The sequence below is a fragment of the Stegostoma tigrinum genome, chromosome 5 (assembly GCF_030684315.1).
Source record: "Stegostoma tigrinum isolate sSteTig4 chromosome 5, sSteTig4.hap1, whole genome shotgun sequence".
Taxonomy (NCBI): Eukaryota; Metazoa; Chordata; class Chondrichthyes; order Orectolobiformes; family Stegostomatidae; genus Stegostoma; species Stegostoma tigrinum.
The window spans coordinates 64,717,850-64,727,043 of record NC_081358.1 but is presented as its reverse complement, the minus strand read 5'-3'; the positions used below and the strand labels follow the sequence as shown (position 1 = coordinate 64,727,043).

At 45.2% G+C, this 9,194-nt stretch overlaps 1 pseudogene; it reads right to left on the bottom strand.

Annotated features, from left to right (window-relative positions):
• Positions 1 to 593: 593 nt before the first annotated feature.
• On the bottom strand, positions 594 to 7,201 carry LOC132209620 (uncharacterized; annotated as a pseudogene).
• Between the last annotated feature and the right edge of the window lie 1,993 nt (positions 7,202 to 9,194).

Below are 9,194 nucleotides of genomic sequence, written 5' to 3'. Positions count from 1 at the left end.
AATCCTAATCCAAAAATAAAATAACCTAACCTACATTCCCCTCAATTCACTGCTGTCCATGTGTATGTCCAGCAGTCGCTTAAATGTCAATAATGACTCCGCTTCCACGACTTCCACTGGCAAAGTACTCCATGCGCTCACAACTCTCTGGGTGGAGAACGTCCTTCTGATGTCTCCTCTATACCTTTCTCCTAACACCTTAAAACTATGACCCGTCATGGCAGTCAATCCTGCCCTGGGGAAAAGTCTCTGGCTATCGACTCTATCCATGCCTCTCGTTACCTTGTACACCTCGATCAGGTCACCTCTCTTCCTCCTCCTCTCCAGAGAGAAAAGTCCGAGCTCAGTCAACCTCTCCTCGTAAGACAAGCCCTCTAGTCCAGGCAGCATCCTGGTAGTTTTTTTTCCTGGGCCTAGGACATATTGTTGAGGGGATCTCCTGCAGCACTATCTTGGGACGGAGATGATTTTCCTCCAAAGCTTTTATTACCTTCCTTTGTGCTAGCTAGTATATCAATGCTTGGAAGATTTTCTACCAAATTTCCATTGCTTTTAAATTTTACTACAGGCTCCTTGTTATGTCAAATCTATACTCAATCAAATGCTGCTTTAATGTCAATAGCAGTAAATTCTGGAGCCAAGTGATTCTGGAAATGATAAAAATCAAAGCTTTATACTGAAGTAACCCTTTTCTGCTTTACAGAACTACATATGCTACAGAAAGAGTACTTGGATATATGTACCTTTACCAGATTCTCCACAAAATTAATTTCAGGTGTGTTGTGCTGATTGTGTATTGTATCTTTCAGATTCTTTGGCTGTGCATGAGTTCCTCTTGTAACTTGTGTTTCAACAAAGTTTTCCCTCTGTCTACACAGCTTCTGGTACTCTTTTAAATGTTCCTCTTAAACCCACATACCAACTGATGTCACACACAATCTCCTGATCCCTCAAATTTTCAACTGGCTTGGTCAAGGTTGTAATAGGAATTGAGTGTTTCAATGTTCTCACTGAAAGTTCTGATGTTCCCCGTTGTCCTTCTAAGGGCTTTAACTGATTCTGCAACATCTGCATTAATCTTACCTGTTGTGGCTCAACTGTGCCTGAAGTTGTAGCACAAGGTTCTGATACCTCCACACTATTCACTTCAAGTACACTGTCAGGCGCATTACATTTTTTAGATTTTGGCAAATCAGATTCACTAGTGCTAACATTATATGCAGACTGGTTTAAATTAACATTGTCAGGACCTCCCAGAACAATTTGATCCAGCATCCACCTGGTCTCTTTGTTGTTGTGTAACTGTGGACTCAGGAGTTGCAGTATCTTGCTGGGTAGTTTTCAGCAATGCTGAATTGAATAAAGTAGAATTTTTTAAAACTTGGTGCCTCAGTGAAAACACAGACATTTTCTGAACTCTCAGGTAAGCAAATAGTGCTAACTGGCACTTGTGTCCCTTGACTAACTTGTGGTGATTGACAAGTGATCTTGTATGGTAATTTGGTCTGTTGTAAGTGAACAAATGGTACAATTGTAGGTTGGCTCTGACACTGAGCTCTGGATTGATTCTCAAAGCTAGGATATTGAGCAGAAAGGACACAAGTCTCTCCAGGCTTAAACCTGGTCACATCAACCCAGACTTCGGATCCACTGGATTTGTTGTAATGGTTCATCTGAGATGGCAACTGCTGTTCGGCCAAGTGTCTTGCTGTAGTAGAAACAAAAGGCCATCCTTGTTTCAACTGATACTCATCCAGCTGCTTCCTGATTTCTTCCAGTGAAGTTTTATGCAACCTGTTTTGTTCAATAAGGTGCTGCTGATACCAATGAATCGTACCCATACATTGTCTGGGGATGGCACATTTGACAGAAAGTGCTTGTGATGCTGCAACTCAGTATTCACATGTGGGTGTCCTTTAACCACCTGTGCAGTTTTGGATCTCCAAATACATTGTTCATGCAAAGTATTTTCCTCCCTTGCCTCCTGACATCTTAACCATTCTTTTATCTGCACATCCTCTTGTTGTGACTGCTTTTCCAAGTCATTATTCACTCTTACTTGAATTTAAGTTTCTTCAACTTGTAGCTTTTGTAACTGAATGTCCTGCACACATGCTTCTAAGTTCAGCTTCTGTTGTCCTGATTGCCAGATCAAGGCAGATTGTTGTTTTTTGTGTTTCAATTCATGTAATTGTTTCCTTCTGTCTATTTCAGATCTAGTTCCACTTGCTTGCTCTTTTGGATGACTCTAATGTTGCACTTCCAGTCTTTATGGCGTCTTCAGGTACTTTGTTTTGCTGTTTATTGGCTTGAGTCAGCACTGGCAACATTTCTAGATGTTCTTCACTTAAATTGTCAGCTGTGGATTTTGGCAAAGTTCTTTGATCATTTTTTTCCACTGGTAATTAAACAAGACTCAATGGTCACTATCTTTGTTTATATACTTCGGTTCAGGTTTGGAACAAAAGTCTCTCTGTATCTTTATCTTGGTAAACAGTTTCTTCAAGGCTGCCTTAGTTGGGCATGAGTGGCTGCTATCAACTGTAGATCTTGGATATTATGCAAGTGTGGTGTTGATAGATCTTCCTGGGTAGCGCTTTCACGTTGCTCTTCCTTTTGAAAGCCATCTGGCTCAACTGAAAGGTCCAAATCTTTATCTTGTACTCCATTGGTTGAGGCTGGTAAAGGTTCGTGCTCAAGTTGCAGTATTAAGTCACCTCTGACTTTTTTTATCATCTGCATACATATCCTCAAAAGCAAATTCCATCTCCCTCTGCTGATCCTCTTTTACTTGCACACATCTATACGGTGGCTCAAACAATTGGGGTGGCATCTGAGCTACAGTCTGCCTTCTATGGGCCAGATCAGCTTGTTGCATTTCTCCAAGTTTCTTCACCAGTTTCTCTCTATCCTGTATTAAATGCAGTAGTTGGAGAGCACGGTTGCCTCGCAATCTAGCTTTCTCCAACTGCTCCATCTCCGCTTCTTGTTACAAATCCTCCAAGCGCTCTGCTTCCTCTTGAGCAGTCATTTCAGCACTAAGCTCTTGCATATCACTTTCTCGGCCCACGCAAGGTTCAGACAAATGGTAGCGTATCACAGAGAAGCTGTCAATATCGTACATCTTCACTGCTGGGTAGTTTTGCACTTCAAGATCTGCAAGGGGGTTTGGTGGAGGTGGTGGAAGACGTGCAATCTTTCATGCTCTTTTTTTCTCTACGAGTAGTGCTTTTTTTGCATGTTTCGACATACCTGACCAACCTGCCTATATTCTCTTTCTTTTCTAAGGGTAGCCTCCTCACTATTTACCACACCACCAATTTTTTGCATCATCAAGTCTAAATCGTTTATGTAAATCACAAACAGCAAGAGTCCTAACACAGACCCCTGTGGACATAGACTTCCAGTTAGAAAAGCAGCTCTCAACTATTACCTTATGATTCAGCCAATTGTGGATCCAATTTGCCAAATTTCCTTTTCTGGAAGTGTCCCATGCAGGACCTCATCAAAAGCCTTCCTGAAGTTCAAGAAGGTTGCATCAAAAGCATTGCCATTACCGACAAATCTGGTCACTTCTTTGCAAAATTCAACTAAGTTGGTCAGATATGACTGCCCCTTAACAAAATCAGAATGTGCTTGATTAATCCAAATGCAGATTAATTCTGTTCCTCAGAATTGCTTCCAAAAGTTACCCCACCACTTTCGTTAGACTGACAGTCCTGTAGTTTCCTGGTTTATCCTTCACTCCCTTCTTGAATAATTGTACCACATTAGCTGTCCTCCAGTCCTCCAGATTCTTTCCAATGGCCAGAGAGGAATTCAAAATTTTTGCCAGCACCTCTGTTATTTCCTCCCTTAACAACCTGAGATACATTTGAACCTGCCCTGGAGATTTATCTATTATGGATGGTGGAGTAGCGGATAGTGAAGGGGACTGTCAGAGATTACAGCAGAATATGGATAGATTGGAGAGTTGGGCAGATAAATGGCAGATGGAGTTCAACCTGGGCAAATGTGAGGTGATACATTTTGGAAGATGTAATTCAAGAGCAAACTATACAGTAAATGGTAAAGCCCTGGGGAAAATTGATGTACAGGGAGATCTGGGTATTCAGGTCCATTGTTCCCTGAAGGTGGCACCGCTGGTCAAGAAGGCATAAGGTATGCTTTCTTTCATCAGATGGGGTATTGAGTACAAGAGTTGGCAGGTCATGTTACAGTTGTATAAGACTTTTGGTTCAGCCACGTTTAGAGTACTGGTACAGTTCTGGTCGCCACATTACCAAAAGCATGTGGATGCTTTGGAGAGGGTGCAGAGGAGGTTCACCAGGATGTTGCCTGGTATGGAGGGTGCTAACCATGAAGAAAGGTTGATTAGATTAGGATTATTTTCATTAGAAAGACGGAGATTGAGGGGGGACCTGATCAAGGTCTACAAAATCACGAGGGGTATAGACAAGATGGATAGCAAGAAGCTTTTTCCCAGAGTGGGGGACTTAATTATGAGGCATCATGAGTTCAAAGTGAGAGGAGGAAAGTTTAAGGGAGATATGTGTGGAAAGTTCTTTACGCAGAGGGTATTGGGTGCCTGGAACACGTTGCCAGCAGAGGTGGTAGACACAGACACGTTAGTGTCTTTTAAGATATATCTGGACAGGTACATGGATGGGCAGGGAGCAAAGGGATACAGACCGTTAGAAAATAAATGATAGGCTTAGACAAAGGATCTCAATCAGCGCAGGCTTGGAGGGCCGAAGGGCCTGTTCCTGTGCTGTAATTTTCTTTGTTCTATGGCAGAACACTAATAACATCCTGTCCAGCTGTGCTCACTTCATAGAATCCCTACAGTGTGGAAACAGGCCCTTCAGCCAAAAAAAGCCCACATTGGCCCTTTGTGCATTGCATCCAGGCCCATCCCCCTAAAAGCCACCTAATCTACACATCACTGAACACTATGGGGAATTTAGCATGGCTAACCCAGCCTGCACATCTGTGGACTGTGGGAGGAAATCAGAACACCAAGAGAAACCCAAGCAGACACGGGGGGGAATGTGCAAGCTCCACGTAGTCACCCAAGGCTGGAACCAAACCCAGCCCCTGGTGCTGTGAGGCAGCAGTGCTAGCCACTGAGCTACTGTGTCCTCTCAGGGAGTGGAGAATGCAGGCATTGATCCCACTGCCTCTCACATGCAAAGCGAGCTCGCTACCATTTGAGCTAATTCGCCACTATTTCTTTAATTGAACAGACCTAATTTTTATACCCTTATCTTCATAGTGGACACCAACCCAACCTATCGACATCCTCTGGCTCCACGTACAAAATATCACTGTGGCCCTTAAAGAGCCCTATTCCTTCCCTCATTAACCTTTTACCCTGAATATACATGTAAAACAGCTTAGGATTTTCCTTCATTTTACCCATGGGTATCCTTTCATGTCCCTTTTTAAATCTTCTAATCTATTTTTTAAGTTCCCTCTTGTACATTCTATACAACTCTACAGTATCTGCTGTTTTGAGCACTCTCTTTTACTCTTAATACAATTCAACATATCCGTCAATATCTAGGATTAGACAATCTCATCCATTTTCTTTCCTGGTCTTGTGCTCTCCATATTTCCTCCTTGAATGTGTTCCACTGCTCTGAGAATGATTTACCTAAATCAATCTGTTCCTAGTCCACTCTGGCCAAATTATATCTGATCAGCCCTCCCCCAGTTCAGAGCTTTCTTTCCGTCCCACCCTTGCCTTTACCATAACCATTTGAATCAAATGAAGTTGTAATTGTTGTCTGCAAAATGCTCCCCCACTGATCCTTCACTTGCCCAACTTTATTAAGTCTAGGACTGCCCCCTATCTTGTAGGATCTTCTAGGTACTGGCTTAAAAAAGGATGTCGGATGCATTTTAAGAATTCTGCTCCCTCTAAATATTTCCCATTATGTCTACATTAGTTAATCTTGAAATCCCTTATTATCGCGTGTGTGTGTGTGTGGCATCCATCAGTCTTGAGAGACCATGGATCTGCACCTGAAGAGTTTTGATTCAGCTGCTGATGGTAGCGTAGCGTCTGTTGTGGCTGTTCAGGCCCACGTGGGAGTGACAGTCTCAGTTGCAGCAACTGCATTTGAAGATGCTCCAGTGTTGTTGTGTTGCTTTCTTTCCGTCGAGCGTGCTTTGCCTCAGCGGCAAGCCTCAGTTTCTTCTCACTTTGCTCCGGCCCTCTGCATAGTTCCCGTCTCCAGCGTGAACAATCTTTTGTGATGTCTTCCCATCTCCCGACGTCCAGATCCATTGACTTCATGTCCCTTTTGTAGACGTCATTGAAACGACGATGAGGCCATCCTCGTGCTCTCTTGCCGATGGCCAATTCCGCATACAGCACATCTTTCGGGATCCTCCCGTCCGGCATAAGATGTACGTGACCTGACCAGCAGAGGCGGCGTTGTTGGAGTAGGGTGAAGAGGCTGGGTATCTGGGCACAGGTGAGGACTTCAGTGTTGGTGACTCGGTCGGTCCACTTGATGTCCAGAATGCGTCTCAGGCTGCGAAGGTGGAACGCGTTGAGACGCCGCTCTTGTTGGAGTAGAGGCTCCAGGTCTCTCTGCTGTAAAGCAGTGTGCTTGAGGACGCACGCCCTGTAGACTGCTATCTTGGTGTTCGTAGTCAGCTTTTTGTTCTCCCAGACTCTTTCGTGGAGGCTGCTCGTCCGATCTATCTGTTGATCTCGGAGTCCAGGGAGAGGCTGTCTGTGATGGTGGAGCCGAGGGATATGAATTCGTGGACTACCCCCAGCTCATAGTTGTTGATAGCGATGACAGTAGGTGCTCAACACCTTGACCCAGCATGTTGGTCTTCTTCAGGCTAATGGTTATGCTGAATTCCTTGCAGGCTCTTGAGAGGTTGTCCATGAGGCGCCCCGTTTGCTCTTCAGAATGTGCTGCCAACGCAGCGTCTACAAACAACGTGTCTCGAATGAGTACTTCATGAACCTTGGATTTTGCCCTCAGCCGGGACAGAACAGCCTTCCATCCGATCTGGTGTGGAGGTAGACACCATCCATTGATGTTCCAAACACGTGTTTCAGCATGATTGTGAAGAAGATGCCGAACAATGTGGGGGCGAGCACAGAGTCCTGCTTCACACCGCTGTGGATGTTGAAAGCCTCTGAAGAAGAGCCGTCAAATTGAACGACGCCTTTCATATCCGCATGAAACGATTGGACTATTCTAAGGAGTCTCGGAGGATTTTTGAACAAGCCTTCTCTGCTCACAAGGTCGAATGCTTTCGTGAGGTCAAGGAAAGCGACACAGAGTGGTTGTCTTTGCTCTCAGCATTTCTCTTGTAGCTGTCGGAGGGAGAGGATTGTGTTGATTGTGGAACGTTCTGACCTGAAACCGTACTGAGATTCGGGGTATACCCTTTTGGTGATTTTCTGTAGTCTGTTCAGGACCATGCGGGCGAAGACCTTCCCAACGATGCTCAGCAGCGAGATTCCTCTATAGTTGTTACAGTCGCTTCTGTCCCCTTTGTTCTTATAGAGGGTGACAATGTTGCAGTCTCTCATGTCTTGCGGCACTGTTCCCTCTTCCCAGCACTGGCACACTAGTTCCAACAGCTGGCTAAGCAGAACTCCCTTTGCACACTTGATGACCTCTGGTGGGATGCCATCCAACCCTGGTGCCTTCCCAGTGGGTAAGCTGTCGATGGCTCTGCTCAGCTCGTCAGCAGTCAGCAATGCATCCAGCTCCTCCATGACGGGTAGGCATTCCACGGCGTCTAACACGTTGTCCGAGATGTCATTTTCCCTGGAGTAGAGTTTGGAGGAATGCTCCACCCATCTCTCCATCTTGCTTTTGCCTTTGATGATCTCGCCTGTTCTGGATTTTAGTGGAGCTGTCTTGCTGTGGGTTGGACCGATGACTTTCTTGATCCCCTCATACATTCCACGTATGTTGCTTGTGTCAATTGATAACTGGATGCTTTCACATAGTTGTAGCCAGTAGTCATTTGCACAGCGTCTGGCTGTCTTCTGTGCATTGTTTCTTGCTGTCCTCAGTGCTTGCAGTGTTACCTGGCTAGGTTGGCGTTTGTGTTTCAACAGTGCAGCACGCTTCACCTCAACGGTTGCGTTGAGCTCATTCGCGTTTGCTTCAAAACAGTCCTGTGTTTGCTCCGCTTCTTCCCAAAGGTCTTCGACGCAGTGCTGTGGATAGTGTCCCTTAGAGAGTCCCATCTCTGCTGAGCAGCTCCTTCTGGTGGGTCTACAAGGAGGGCATCCTCCAGTGACTTGATGAATACTGCCACTTTGTCTGAATGTTGGGTCATAGTAGCATTGATACACTGCTTGTCTGCAGGCTTGGCAGAGTGCATCTTCTTTGGCTGGAGTCTGAGTTTGCAGCAAACACAATCTGTGCCACAGTCGGCACTCTGCAAGGACCGAGTCATGAGCACGTTTTTCAGGTGGCTGTGTCTTGTGAGGATCAGGTCTAGCTGGTGCTAGTGTTTGGAGCGGGGATGTCGCCATGAGACTTTGTGTTGAGCTTTGGCCTGGAAGTAGGTGTGGGCAACACATATTTCGTGGAAAATGCAAAGCTCGAGCAGTCGTTGTCCATTTTCATTCATGTTGTCGATGCCATACCGTCCTAGACAGCCTGGCCAGGAGTCGTGGTCGGCTCCCACTCTGGCGTTGAAGTCACCAAGTAGCAGCAACTGTTCCTGATTCAGGATCTCCTGTATTTCCTTGAAAACTGGTTGTAAAACTCATTCTTTGCATCTTGTGTGGAATAGAGGGTGGGGGCATAAGCACTGATGAGGTTGTCGGGTGTGCAGTCGAAGTGAGAGCATCCACTCCTATCCATCTTTGCTGGGCTCCACCAACTTCAACAGCGAGTTCTTCACTGCAAAGATGACACCATGCTCTCTGGTCTCGTCTATGCCTTTCCCTTGCCAGAAGAAGTATAGTCTCTCTCACATAAGGTCCCTGATTCTGGGATTCCCCCTTTCTATCACAACCCTGTTATTTTGGATTTGCCTACATATCTGCTGTTCTAGTTCTCTTGGACTATCAGGGAGCCTAAAGTACACTCACAGCAACATGATTTATGACCCTGTTTGGTTTTTACATTCTACCATATGGCTTCATTTTAGGAGCCTTCCAGGATGTCATTGCTGTTTACTGCTGTAATACATTCCCA